This window comes from Lampetra planeri, chromosome 50 (assembly GCF_965212315.1).
Source record: "Lampetra planeri chromosome 50, kcLamPlan1.2.h2, whole genome shotgun sequence".
Lineage (NCBI taxonomy): Eukaryota > Metazoa > Chordata > Hyperoartia > Petromyzontiformes > Petromyzontidae > Lampetra > Lampetra planeri.
The window spans coordinates 1,360,849-1,376,436 of NC_136156.1; the positions used below are offsets into that span (position 1 = coordinate 1,360,849).

The 15,588-nt window shown below is 43.1% G+C and overlaps 1 protein-coding gene across 3 annotated transcripts in view; it reads left to right on the forward strand.

Annotated features, from left to right (window-relative positions):
* Nucleotides 1–15,588, forward strand: part of LOC144734199 (kelch-like protein 9) — a 113,989-nt gene that overhangs the window by 9,898 nt on the left and 88,503 nt on the right. For 2 of the 3 annotated variants that reach the window (XM_078616285.1, XM_078616287.1), the window contains exon 2: nt 5,327–5,446. The exons of the other annotated variant lie outside the window; for it this stretch is intronic. The gene's annotated coding sequence lies outside the window, so the exon portion shown is untranslated. The remainder of the gene's footprint in view (nt 1–5,326; nt 5,447–15,588) is intronic. 3 annotated transcript variants of the gene reach the window in all.

Consider the following 15,588-nt stretch of genomic DNA (forward strand, 5'->3'; position numbering starts at 1 on the left):
CTTGGTCATCCACACACAAGTTGGATTCGGAATCTAAATCTGACCTGGGCAACGATTAGGTTAACTCCCGCTTAAAATAAGTTACCTGTGCTGTGTGACAAACACTGGTGCTGGAGAGACAAAGGCAAACTGGACGAGATGTTGGCTAAATGTACTCTGCTGATGATGAAGCCAAACGTGGTTTGTATAATTATAAAAACAAGCCTCTGTTGCTTGTAATGATATTGACCTTGGTGATTGGTGAAGGTCCATTAACTTTGGAGTCCATTTAATCTACGCTCGTGTAACTGTATCTTGTATATAGCTCAACAAACGTCGTTTATTTGAGAAGGTTGTATTTGTATTATTATTTAAGGTCATTATGCCAGTATTGTATATCAACTAAATTTAGAAAAGCTTGACGAGAGGGTGCCCCATTAATTTATTCTGGCTGTTTAAAATAACCAAACGAGGAACCCTCATTGATCGCGGAATGCCGATGAAGCAATTGCGGGAAGTTCACACAGTCTCTGGCGCCCTGCACGTTTCTAACAGGGTTCACCTCATGGCCACGTGCATGTAAATATAGTGCATCGTGCAACTAAGCGGGGGGGAGGTTGTGATGCAGCATGATTAATGGGGGCATATATCGGGGGTTTTATTAAAAGCCTGGTCCGTGGGCTTGGAGCCTGACTCCATAATTTTAAACCTGGCCAAGGAGCACTTAACCGCTTGTGCTGCACGCAGCTGTTTGCGTTAGACCGCCGGTGACGGTAAACCATTGGAAGTGCGGTGTGTGTGCCGTTTGCACCGATACTTTTGGAGAACATGGTTTACATACAGGCTGTTGTCGGATTCGGGTTTTACATTAATAAATGAAAACCATGTGTGTTTTGTGTTATGGCGTCTTATTGTACCACAACAACAACCGAGGTTATTGCATTCTCAGAAATCAAATACCGTGTTAATTATTTAGTGAATCGTTAAAAGTAAAAGATCATCAGGTCAAGTCAACCATTGTTTCTCCAAAGAGGGAAGTAAAGGGATGGTTGTGTGACACTGGAGCGTCAGGTTTGCCTACATTTATAGACGTACACACACCATACGCGTTGGCACAAATGTTTGCACAACTTCTCTTGCCACAGTGCGTTCCATGCAACAAGCAGTGGCCACACAAAAACAAATAAAACACATCACCCAGGGTACAAGAATCTAATTCTAGATTTGAAGCTTTCGTGACAGCAAGGATTCGTATTCTTGGGTTTTTTCGGTAAAGTCACGTAGGTAAAAAATTAAAATTAATAAAATTAAATAAAAGAAAATTTATTTTTATTTTACTTTTATAAATTTTAATTTAAAATATAATTTATTTTTATTTAACTTTTATTAATTTTAATTTTTTACCTACGTGACTTTACCGAAAAAACCCAAGAATCTAAACGGTCACAGTTGGTAGGAACGACCCATCCTGCTTCCTATTTTCTTAATATTTTGTGACGTGAATGTTGAGGTCTTCTGACCAAGTATAGCTCAGTTGTAACAAGGTTGTTTTTATTTTTGTAAACTGAACACGGTTCAAACTAAGACTTGCAGAGTGCCGTGTGGCCGAGTGACGAGAGTGTACGTGCAGTATTTAAGACTTAAGAGGAAGTGTGCTTTCACGCGAGGCTGCCCCGATAAGCCCTTGGGGGCTGAGGCTTCCGTGGCGATGAGGCCTCGTGACAGCTGCACTCGATGGGCCGCCAAGTGACTGATATCGCTCCGCACGTAGAGGCCACGGACCCACACACACAGGATGTGGGGGGGGGGCGGTGCAGGGGCGGCATCTGTAGCAGTCCTGCCAGACGCAGAAGAATATTAGGGTACATATTTAGCCCATTGATTCGTTTTGTTACGTGGACTTATTATGCCACGGTGTATTGCTTCACACAGTGGACTTGCAATCCAGGGGTCATCGGTTTGATCCAACTTTCCGTGGCACCGCAGTTAAAACAACGGTGCAAGTTTCTTCTATCACACCCCCCTCCCCGTCTCTGTGTACTGACACCGCAGTTAGTCGATTGGCAAGTCGCGTGCGGTGGAGTAAAATGTGGGGGTACTTGCGCATCATCGAAGACGTGTTTAGCCGGCATGGTAGCGTAGGCCAAATGCCCTCTACATGGGCTCTCTAGAGCTCCCTTTAGTGTACGCCTTTGATTCAGCAGTGGTGTGAGTGAGACATTTCAGGGCTGCAACTTTGTCACTCTTACCTTTTTATGTATAGTGATAGCAGCGTTGTACAATACTTATAAGGGCCCATATGTTTGTGTGACTGATCATCACATTAGCAGCTGGACGATGCAATCTAGTTCAATAATGTTTGGCCCAGTTTTAAATGTAGACAAGAAAGACTGATGGTGGGTTTTATTCCTGGGCTCCTTGCCGAGAACAAATGAATTTAGAATTAAAATCTAAACTGGTTCATATTCTTGTTTCTTTCGGTAAAGGCATGTAAATAGAAAACAAATACAAAATAATAAGACGAAATTTAAAATAAAATAATTAAATAAAAATAATAAATTTAAAATAATAAAAGAAAAAACCCACGACGTTTCGATCGCAACACACGTGGTCTTCATCAGGCGGCGGCGAGATGAAGACCGCTTGTGTTGCGATCGAAACGTCGTGGGTTTTTTGCTTTTATTATTTTCAATTTTTTAATTTTCATATTTTTATTTTATCTTATTATTTTTATTGTATTTTTTGTGTTCTATCTACGTGACTTTACCAAAAGAACCAAGAATATGAATTCCTACAGTCACAGAAGTTTTAAGTCTAAATCTCAACTGGTTGTCATGGAAATGTGTAAGTCTTCGATGCTAGGGACCAGTTAACAACACACAGCTTGGAAATTATTTTACAATCCATGGAAAATAATGTTTTTAATTTGCACTATGTTATTCTCTTTGGTTGCTTTGAGTGAGTGTTTCTTAGAACATGCCACAATATTTATAATGAGGCATTTGAAATGATCCTTCGTCAAAGATTATCCCATTAGGCTGTTGTATCAGACAGATATTCAAACTTAAAAAATTGTTCATGAATGAAAGTTGGTTGCATTTGTACCTCGGTTTAAAATGGAATTTTAGGATTATTTCTATTTTAAACAAAGGTGGTGATTTTCCAAGTAAAATTTTGTCTCAGAATTGAACCATGTTCAATTACATTTAACAAATACATAATTTTGGTCACAGACGGATTTAGGATTTAAAAGTTGCAACTTGGATGTTTTCCGAGTCAAAATTATTTTTTTTAAGTGTTTGAAATGTATTAAAACTAAACTTTTCTGGTAGTATAACTGAAATATTGAGTGGTGTTAAGTAAGATGTATATATTCTATATTTCCACTGTCATATGTGCCAAACATCCTAATTGAGGGCCACAGAGCTTGGGACATTGTTGGTGCCAATTCTGGCTGCCCTTTCCTGCTTGTATGTGGTGTCTCGCTTCTCTGTATCTAAGGAAAACTGCGTTTTACAAAATTTGCGTAATATACACCCTTTTTACCATATTACGGTATATAATGTTCACACATTATGTACCACATGCTGGTACGTTGTGTTTATCGGCCCACTACCGTACACTGTAGAAAACCAATGATAATTAAGTTACAAATGAAGAAAAGTGCTTTGTCGCTACAGTTATTAAATAACATAAAATCATGTTACTGCATTGCCAGTGATGTACAAGCATACATAACAAAAAAATTCGTCACGTTTTTCAATACAATTGCCCTTAAAATTGGAAAAAAATAGATAATAGGCTGAGTTTTGGGCCATGGCCCTTAACATGAATGGCCGTTCTCTTGTGTGAAGATAAGCCATTGTCCAAAATATGTCCTATTACAGAGGTATTGAGTTTTCCCTCTGCAGTGTTTAACTTAAATGAATATAATATTATACTCTTGGGTGTTTGCTTAGAAATATATTGTTTGTGAAATGAGCACTTCCAAAAAAGTGATAGTTGATGATTTGTCCGCGATGCTCGTATGGTCCTAATCAGTCTCGAGTCCTCGACCAGGCTGCAGCCCGGAGCTGGGATGGTCTCACAGCTCTTGGTCTTAATGCCTCATGGATGTGGCCTCGGTCCCAGGGATTGGCTTCGAGGCACTGGCCTTCATGCCGTCCCTCAGTCTAGATGATCTATGAACTAAACTATTGTGAGAAAGTAATTTGCATGACCAATTGCCCGTTCGTGCCACAGCTATAGCAGAAGGGCCTCCAGTCGAGGGAGTTCATGAGAGCCTCCCTCAAGGGTATTTGGCCTACTCCTCCACACTGGCCAGATGTCTTGGAAGATGTAGAAGTCGTCTAAACCGATACACAGCTCTCTTTCAGAAGCGACCTGGCCACAGCTGATAGCTCAACGAAGTGGCTTATCACGTGGACTTTTATAGGAGCCAAATACTCTAAACGCTTGTTGTTGATTCTAAATGTGGAAGGTAAAACCGGAGGACCCAGAGAAAAAAATCTACTCGACCACGTGGAGAAAATGCAAACTCCAAATATACAGGCGTCAGGGGTCGGTATCAAACCCACGACCTCCTGTATACCAGGCGAGGTAGTTAACATCTCGCCTCTGTGGCACCCCAATCTGGTGTTAATTGACTGACTTTGACACTAGCCTCCTGCACCTTGGCCACGTGATGTTCAGCCTCATCGTCACTTGGCCTCATGGATTCTGTTCTTCAATCCAAGACCGGAATTAATAAAGTAGAATTACTGCAAACGATCAACATTTTTAACCTGTAAGTTTCACAATGAAGTTAGCTGCAAAGTAATTGCTGTATGCTAATGCAGTATGTTAAAGGCATTTGTTGTTTTTTGGCAAATTAACACACTCACAGATGATTTAAGTATAAGATTTTAGGCTTTTAACAAAAGTTTGATTACTTTTGTGGTGCGGACATGATTTCCATGTGAATTTTAAAAATGTAAAACAAACATTAGTATGTACTCATACATTTTAATTAGGGTCTGATTGCAATGAATGTCTTTATTCATTGACCAATGTAACATTGCACTTGTTATTTTTTGTTTACTAGGCAACTAACTTGTAATAGTGTGTGCTTTTTGTGGTTAAAATATACAATATTTGTGTATTGTCAAAATCTATACGAAGAATACTAATGTATCCGAGTCTCATTTGGAGTACCAGAGCGTAACAATAATATCCAGTCTGTCTCGTGTATATAAGCTGATGCGAGTTTCCTCTTCCTCTTGTACATACATGGTAAGCTAAACAAAACACCCATGCTAGATTAATAATACATATGTTGAATAATACTGTTGTCATGTTTTATTTGAAGGTTCTGCATTCGGACACGTGTGCATGAAGAGAGCTGCTCCCTCTGACAAATGAACTGCACCGCTTGCAGTTTTGATATGCCAAGGAGTAAAGTCTAAATAGGTCACCAAGAAAGAAGGAGGTAAGCATGGCGCTGCGTCTTTACTCTCTCGGCGATGCATAGTGTATTTCTCTTTCGAGTGTGCTTCTGTCACAAGGTATCGAAGGGGGCTTTGAAGACAGCCCGTTGCAAGCTCAAATGTAGTGTCCGTAAATGTGAATTTGTGAAATTAACCAACGAAACGAACGCATGCTGTACCCATTTGTACTCTATGGGTGGGCGGGCAGAGGCGTTAAAGAGAATTGGGAAACTTGCTCACGAGTGAAAATGTATTTCTAGATTGAAAACTGATTTCTTTAGAATTGATTTTTGTGTTCAGTTGTCATTCCCCCGCATCTTCGACGGCGTGAACGAAGTTCAACATGCCTACGTAATCATTTACAGCCTTGGGGGGGATTGTTTGACCATTCTTCAACATACAAATCGGTGTGGGTTGGTGAAGGGGAACGTGTGAGGTCAAGATCGATTCGGATATCACTGATCAACGGTGTTCGCTAAAACCCGCTAAGCAAACCTCTGTTTGCGAGATGCACAGTACAGTGTGATAACCAATGCATCGCTGTTCTCTTTGATCTTGCTATATGTATGTGAAGTACAGCATTGATGCAAGTTACAATGTAATTTGCATAAAAAATAAGTTTCCATTCTATCAGTCCCATTCTCTAGACTAATTTTTTATGCACATGAATATTTTCTTTCTATCATTATGTCAGTGTGATAGCCCACCTCCCCCCCCCATAATTATTCTCATTCAAGCTATTAAATGAGGTGCAAAAAAGCGGAGGTGATTTTGACATCCATTCTATTATCTGCACGGGAGAAGAATAAGTTCCGTGGAGAGAATGGAGAAATCACTGATGGGGCTGTGTGGCTTTCATTGTGTTCCTGTGTCGAAATCCCCTGGGGACTTGGCTGAGTTTAAAGACGTTTCTGAGCTTCCCAGAAAACGCCACGGAGCTCGATAATGGCACGTCATGTGGCAGCAGCAGCTCAGCAGTTTTCAAGGATTTGTATTTTTGTGATCATTAAAATAAAAATAAAATTTAGTTTAAACACCGTCTGGCTTGTCAATCATTTGGTCTGCAAAGCTGTGTTTGTGTCTGGCTTTAATACTTTTTTTACAATGATTCATACTTAAATAGGTTTATTATTATTATCACACATGCCCTCTTTGTACAAGCCAGAAAAAAAAATACAAATGAATGTATTTTTAAAAAATCCCATCGAAATGATCTTTTCTATTTATTTTAATTATTTGCTACTTACACCGAATGCAAATCCATGCTGTGCTCCATGTTTTGGAAAGCAATCTCAAGTGAAATAGCGTCTGCCCAAGTCCACACTCCTCATCGTAAGGTTTTATAATTGGCTTCTAAATTAAAATTGCTCCGAGTTTGTGAGCGCCATTCCCAATACGCATATCGTTCTGTCAGACCGGCACATTGTAGAACTACCGCAGCAAAGCCCCCGTTGAGTAATCCTACATTTTAAATTATCGTCATTTCATCCAGGGGAGCCTAGCTTAAATTATGCAAGTCCTTCTGATCTGCTCCCCTTTTAAAAACAAATACACGAATAACATTGACTTTTGGGAGACGTAAGTATGTATGTACCGGAGCGTGAAAACACACATACAATGAGAGTTCATGTTTTTCCCCACCGTTGGCAATGCCTGCCAATCGATAAGCTACAGTTTAAGCTTTGAGATGTTTTTTTTTGCCTCTGGGATGATTCGGTCACAGAAGCAGCAGCAGCAGCAGTCTCAGACAGATTGAGAGATTACGTGAAGGAATACCAATACCCCCTCTGTGAACCCTGTTTGTGCAGACACCCCATAGTATGCCAATTTAATACCAGTTGAAGGTATCCATTTGCTTGCTGCTAATCCTTTTGTTTGCAGACATGAGCATGTAGTTCTGAGATGTTGCACAAGTTGCATTTTTTGTTGTAACGCTGTGCAGTTTGATATATTTTTTTATAGTCTTCAAACAAAACATGTCCCATGCTGAATCGTTCGAAAATGGTGGTCTCTGTTGGGGTTACTGGAGCCATTGGTTGAAATTCCATATTTGTGGGATAAGTCTGCCACCTTATCATGACCACTTTCATTCATTACCACGACCAGTTCCCACCAAGTGGTGCCCAGCTGTTTGTGCTCGTGTTATTGACCCCAAGGGGTTTATGGTTCGCTTTGACTCTGGCCATGAATTGAACTCGTGAGCGCTCATGTTTGCAAGCGCCAACCTAACTCTCTGTCCTGACTCGTGTGAAGCCATATGAAGCTAGAATTTCTAACGTTCTATCCAAGCGGGTCTGGCAGCACTCTGCATTTCAGAAATACATTTCTAAATGTCTAGGCTGAGAACAAGCTCGATATTTAACATCACAACTTATATTAGCCCAGCTATACGAGGTTGAGATTTTTTACGCTGGAAATTTACTATTATCGTAAAAAATGATATGGAATTCCTGCATAGTCTTGCCTCAAACATGAATAAGGCTGAATTAATATTGTGAAGAGGGATATAATTATTATTATTATTTAAAATGTTAATGTTTAAAAAAAATGAGCCTCTATAAGAGTCACTGTTGCAAGTGACCTGCTTGAAATTTTTAGTCATGAGGCACAATCACAGAAGCGATTCATGCGTGCACCACTGCTATGGCAACAGTTTTATGAATCCGCCTTCTTGGTGATGAGGTCATAACCGAGGCAGTAAAGTTTTATTAATAGTCGTTATCTGCATATTCCCTGCTTCATATCTGCACATCCAATGTAGAAATTTGACTCGTGTGGATATGGGCCTGGGTGGTGGATAGTGTTGAACATATAAATCGCGTAACGTAATTCCCTTTGATAGCTAAGCGACATTGAATTTCAAGCCTAAATTGCTTAGGATTATATTTTATGAGTTCATTTTGATCAATGCTGGAGGTGCTAAGATTGTTGAGAAATGTAGCACACGTAGCAGTCCTTTTTCTGAACTTTAAAAACCCATTGCCTTTGTGTGAGTTGGGAGAGCCATTGTTTTCATTGTGAAAAAATCATTTGCACGACCAAATTTTGTGCTCATGCCACAGCTAGAAAAAGGGGCCTCCAGTCGAGGGAGTTCAAGAGAGCCTCTCAAGGGTATTTGGCCTACTTCTCCACACTGGCCAGACGTCTTGGAAGATGTGAGAGTCGTCTAAAACTAAACCAATTTTATTTTACCATGTAAGGCCCACTGAGCTATAGAGACCTTTTTCAGAAGGGACCTGGACACAAACGATAGCTGAACGAAGTGGCTTATCACGTGCACATTTATAGCAGCCAAATACTCTAAAGGCGTGTTGGTGTTGATTATAATTACGGAGGGAAAAACTGGAGGACCCAGAGAAAAATCCACGCCACCATGGGGAGAACATGCAAACTCCAAATATACAGGCCTCAGGGTTGGGTTCGAATCCACGACCTGCATACCAGGCAAGGCAGTTAACACTTTGCCACCTTGACTTGCTTATCAACTAAGTGTGGTGTAGTCCAATTTATACTGGACGTACAGAGGTGTGAGGTATTTAAGAAATTTGCGCTATTGCTTCAACTGTCGGGCCACGAGATTGAATAGACCCAACGACCTCTGGTTTGTAAATTCGGTGTGCTAACCATTCCACCGTGGTAGCATCCATCTCCCAACCCCCCCAGTGAAGAAGTTTCCTTGCGTAAAGCCGTATAATAGACTGCAAGTCTTTCAGCTGATTAGTTATTCCATTAACATTGTGGTAAGGCAATTTCAGTTATCGAGTTCACATTACGATCATTAATATTTAACGCTGCTAATCAATTTAATTTATCTACTTGGTCAAAAGTTAAATCACCCTTAGGTGTCAAAAATCGAAACTTGCTTCAAGAACCAAAACCATAACATACTTATAGAAGTTAAAGACCCCCCCCCCCCTTCCCTGCGTGTATTCTACTAGGCTGTTGGGGAAAATTCTGTTAGTGAGCACATATTAAGGCTTGCCTGGTGCTAGTGTGTAGTGTGCCAGCACCACACCTGACCACCTTTGTCTCCCAAGTCCTGGTTAAACACTGCACCAGGTATGTTTTGAAGGTCGAGTCGACCTGGAGGTGCTCCAGGACCGTTTCGTATAGCATTTGCCACTGATATTAGCGATGGCTGAGGATTGAACCCAGGTTTCTGGGTTCGTAGTGCACTACGTTAACCACTACGCTACCACCCTACATACGCGCTCGCACACAACGACAGCTTCCCTGTATAGCCATTACACACTGTTGGAAAGTAGTGTTGGCGAGCACCTATAAAGGCTGGCACGGCACGCAAGAGGGTGGTACGGCCAGCACCACACTCAAGTACACGGTGTCATTGACCAATTGCTCTGCGCTTTTTGAACAGTGGTGAGGGTTGTCCATTGAGAATAAAGACACACTGCCATGGCCCCCCAGTGACTTTTCTGGCATTGCCCACTGCGGGGAGAGCATGGCATTCATTCCCAGCGCAGTGTTGGTGTTGTACCCCTTCATTTCCAGGTGACCCCATCGCAGGGCACGTATTATGTCAACTTCTCGTCTTACGGCACTTGCTGGGTATTTTTGGCGTTATCCTCGCGTCTCGGTTGTGGTGGTTTGGGGGAGGGGGAAATGCAGAGGGGCGCGTTAGGTAGTTCACGCGCGCGCGGAGATATCCTCTGCAGAATCCTTCAGCGGCTGTGTATCAGTGGGTTGTCACCTGAAGTGGCCCGTTCAATAATGAGAAGCTAAATATAACGGGGGGGGAGTGGAGGGAGTGGTTGGCCGAGTCGCTGTGGGGGGGGGAGGCTGGTGAAGTGCGTAGGCAACATGGGAGGGGGGTGCTCGTGTTGGTGGAAGCAGTGGTTGTTACCAAGGGGGAGTGGCAGCCAGGGCATGTTGGTGCACGGTCCATAAGTGTCAGTCTGACATTTTCCAACTTTAATCTCCAAAGCAGCTTACCAGTCATAAACCATAACATTGCTTTCCGTATCATAGGGGTTATTAGGGGGGGGGGGGAGGATGGGGTGGGTTGTGTTTACGTTTCCTTTTGAAGGCTTATTTATTATCTTTGCTGCTTTTACGAGTACACTTGCATCTTTATTTCGGTATTCAATGTAAGGGATATTCTTCCGAAATGTGCAGTGATAACGGCTAAGCACTGCTATCACATGACGTGCGACAGGAGCCTGTTTGGCAGATTTGGGTCACGTAACAATGCTCTTTAGAGATATTGCGTGTTGAAGGCACACTCCATAAAATGACGATGGCATTGTAACTGATGTCGATATTTAACAATATTCTCAAGAAGAAACAGTATATATATTTCTCGTAAATGCCATGAAATATTATTCCATTGGGTTTCGAAAGGTGATTATTTCATTAACGAAAACATTGGAATTGCTCCTAAAAATTAAACAAGGGCTCTCTGAAAGATGCCTGAACATGAAGTGGCAACAATACACGACACTTGAGTCCTGTAGGCCCAGAGATGATCTATATCGGAGCAGGTACATATCGTGGACTGGTGAGTCCCACTCTCTGAGCTGGACCAGAGACGTCTTCTGATCGCGGTGGAATTGTCCCGGTGAGGGTGGAAATTGAGCGGCCACGGCGCTGGCCAGGATAGTGCCGCCACACTGCTGCCCTGGTGCCTTGATATGCATCCTCCGCCGCCTTATCGAACGCCGGCCGCTTGTCTTTTTTTTTTATTCCAGCGCTCCTCGTCTCGCAGAAAGAGGTGGGGGCACAAGCGTGCGATATTTGCCCCCCACCCGCCTACCGCTCGATGGGCTCCACCTGGGCTTGGGGCTCACGGCATCGCGTCTCCATGCACTGCGCCGCGATTGTTTTGTCCGTTGCCTGTGTTTTGCGAGCGTGCCTGGCGTACCGTCCGCGGCAAAACGGCTTGGTCCTGCCGTGCCTCGGCTATTGGGAATACAGTGAGGCAAGCATTTGGCTTGCTAGGGGGCTATGACTCTGCTTAAGTCGAGCTTAAAATAGGCCATATTTCCGTGATGCCGCATTGCTGTAATGTCTCCTACTGTCTCAGGGGCCCACCGCTCGGAATATGCGTGGTGGTGTTGTTGTTGGTCGTCTAATACCTGATTCTTATCAAATTTAATGACGCCACAACCTACATTCGATAGATCAGTGGCGTAAGGTAACAATGGTCACGCGTCGCCGGTGACGGAGCTTTTGGAGGTTTGTCACCAGAATGCACCTGGTCTGTAGAAGTGCTGCTCCCAGCCCTGCACCGTGTCTGCCTATTCCATGGAAGCTGTTGCATTCTTGAAGCATTTTTTTTCCATTTCATTTCCTGCCCAGTATTAATCAGTGTTAGAGCGAAATGACAGGAAAGTGACCTTGCTATGTTCCCACTTTGAAAACATAGTTTGTTTTTTTTCACGAGAAAATCAACAATATTTGTGCAATCTAACATGATGGCAGTGCTGATCAATGTTGCTTTGTTGCCTTGAGTCGGGCCATTATTCAGGTTTTTCGTTTGTAAATACATTCAGCATTTTTTATGACACGCGAGACATGTTATCAATCACCTTAATACCACCATGCATCATGGGCTACAGACGGGCACAGCGCTGTGCTTCTGAATTGGATAGGTCAAGTCCAATCAGGCGGGGTTGGGGGGGGGTCATCCCTATTCATGAGCAGGGTCAGATCCCAGCCGCCTGGGTCTGATGGTCACGCGACTCTTCGCATCCTCCTCTACGAGTTGCTTTTCACAAATAGACCTTTGCCAAAGGGGGCGGGGCGTGAGTGGCAAATTGATTGAAGTTGGGACTGAACGCAAATAAACCACGCTGAACCGGGCATGCTTTCCCTGCACGCAAAGTCACCCTCGGTTCTCGCTATGAAATATTTACGTTGCAGAAACATTCTTAGGCAGACTTTTATACATAAGGTCAAATTGTCTCCCATGCTAAAATGCGCGCAAGTGTGGCACCCTATCTCAATTGGTGGCCCCCGACCAAGCTCGCGGTGGAAATTCCTCGTTCCCATGGCCGGCGGCGGGGGGGGGGCATTCTTTCAACAGGATGACCACAGGTTAACTCCTCTCCCGTTCTGAGATGCCTGCAAGTGTCCCGTTCACCACTGAATCTCGGAACAAGCAAGCGGCTCGGCGTAAATTTTATTTAGAGGCATAGCGCTGTTATTGTTAAAGACCTTGTCCGCCCCGCAGATAACTGTAGCGAAACGACCGCACTCTTCGATATCTGGAGCCAAACTGTGCCACGCGCCCTCCTGCATGGCCTTGTGGGAGCCTCGGTACCCATAAAGTAATTTTTTTTTTTCTGATTCTCTTCCGATGACATGCGTCGTCACACGTCATCTGAATGGAATCGGAAGAAAAAAACCGACGACGTACGAGTACGTACACGTACGTCGTCGGAATGGCGAAGGGTTAAACGTGTGCCGTCCAAAGCAATGCTCGTTTTTACCGACAACCGGCGAGTCCGAGCGCTGCACCAGCAATGCTACCTGGCCCTGAGAGAGAGAGAGAGAGCCCTTGAGGTGGCAGCGGTGGCAGCAGCGGTGGCGGCAGCGGTGGCGGCAGCGGTGGCGGCAGCGTCGTACACGTCGACCGTAAAGATGGGCCTTGCTAATGGTGATGACTCGTGCGTCCCCGGCGTTCTCCCCTGTAATGTTGATGGATGTCTCTGCACGGCTTTGTTGATCGTGCACAAGTGTGCACAACTCATGTTGTGCCTGTGTACAGACGCGGAGATTGCGTCCACAGCAATCACACCATCTGGCCTCCTGCGCATTGTGTTTATTGCCTCTTATCTAGGAGTGATCCCCGCTGAAATTCAGATGTCGGCTGTAATGGGTTTTATGCAAATGCGTGGCGCTACGCTACCTGTGAAGGAGGACGATGTAATCATCTTACTAGGAAGGCGCTGCTATTAAAAAGCGCAAGTGAAGGTTAACATAAATGCTTAGAATTGAAACTCCTGGGGATAATTAATTAATTGTATGGCATATAGAGGTACTGTATTCCAATGCGTCATCTGTGCAACGAACGCTTGCTTTTCCACTCAATTAAAAGTATATTTACTGCGCAGACCAGTGTATAATATCCGTGTACTTGCTGCTATCCATTTGCTAATAAATTGGAATGTTCATATTGAATACATTTGTAAGTGTCTTGTAATGAATAACGATGAAATATTTCCTACCTCTATTTTAACACGAAGGTCTCTCCTCCCAGTGCAGTCATTCGAATTCAATCTCCGACTTTGTTTCGAACGTGAAGATTTTTTTTATAAAAAAAGCACCGATGTTTTAGTTGGTAAGACATTTCCCAACATCATCCAATTGTAATGGCATGTGTTGGCAAGGATTTGCATTAAAACGAAAACAAAATGTTTAATTTAGATGTTAATGTTTAACACCTTCGCAGATCAATTATTATGATATAGCGTTAAATGTGTTCACTAAGGTAAATTTGAAATGTTGTGAGATGATTTAATTTAGAGGAATTTTTTCGAGAATATACTGCAACTATGCGTCAATACCTTTTTCTCAGAGTTTTTAATTGCTATTTATGCGATAACATGTAATTAAAGGCTGAGAGACCTTGCAAATGGCAGGTATTTGCTCATTTCAAATATATCTGTGTAATTCATATTCCTCACTTTTATAATAAGCAATGCATCTCGTACCAACTAATTAACTTTTTCGCCGCACCAAGCAACTTGAACGATTTTATAATTTTAATGCTTCCCAATTTATGAAAAAAATTACTACAGCCTCATTCATAATGCAGTATACGTTAATTGATTTTTTTTTTACATAAAGTCAATTTATTGGCATCCTTAGATTTGTGCCTGGCCAGCTGCCCCATGATTAAAAGCCATATTCTCAAGTGTAGCAAGTTGATGGTCCTCAACCTGGTGACCAGTGGCTGTACAGAAATCATTGTGTGACATCTCGTTTCGCATTTGATATGGCCACAGTCCAGTTCTGAGCAAAACTAACAAAATATCGACGTGACTGTCATGTGACTAACATTCTCTTCGCGGAGCCGGTTGGAATAGTGCACCCTCTTGCTATGTAGAGGGTAAAAAACATGAAGAATGCAATTTGTAGCACGCACAATGTTTCACGGACATAATCGACCGTACCTCTAAAGCGAGGACCCAAGCTCAGGCAGGAGGTGAGCCCTTTAAGTGTTTCTTAGAAGTCACAGTGGATTGAATGCTGCTGCTTTTTATGTCTATATTTTGAACTTAGCCAACCATGCTAATCTGAGGTGCGGGTGAAGGATAACAAACTAAACACAAACAGCAGTTCTAAATAAACAAGTTTTCAGTCGAGATGTAAACGTGCATAGCTCCAGTGACTTCCTAATATCGGAAGGAAGAGCGTTCCAGACGGCCGCAGAAGCGCATCTAAAAGCGTGCAATGCGGTGACCACCTTTGTTCGATGGCTAGCCAAAAGTCGCTGCTGCTGCTGCTGCTGCTGCGAGGATTACCGGAATTCGCTTGCTGGTTTATACTCCTTGACGATATCAGCAAGGTATTGTGGTTCGTTTGTGGCATGCACTTTGTGTGTAATGCTTGCGACCTCGTAATGTATTCGTTCGGCGACCGAAATCCATTGCAGCTATGAATGTGCAGCAGCACCAGTAGGATGATGATGATGATGGCCACGTTCCAGATGGCGGTGGCTGCCGCGGGGAAACGACGGCCGGCTGTGATGACGGCCCTGCTTTGGGGTGTAGAGACGAGCGTGTGAGTTGCGCTGCGGAGAGTTGAAAGAGGCCAGTTGAATTATGTTTTTTTTACGGAGAGTGCCGTGAAACCTCACTTTTGCGGGACCCATTCTGACCACGGCTTGCGCTGCCGTGCGAGATTTAGAATCGAATTCTTTATCTCGTTACCAGACGCTGATTGCTTGATTGTTATCAATTGGGAAACAATGAAATCATAAATTAAGGCGTAGATTATGTGGTTTTGTTTGGAAATATACAAAACTAGAGGTATGCGTGCTAAGTTTAGAACCCACAATTTTTTCCAAGTTATATTTTGCAAAGGCATAAGACTCCGCCCCCCCCGATTTGGGGGATGCTAGACATCATAATTATGGATTTTCTTTACTTACATGGGTGGCAATGTTCTGAGTGATTCGCAC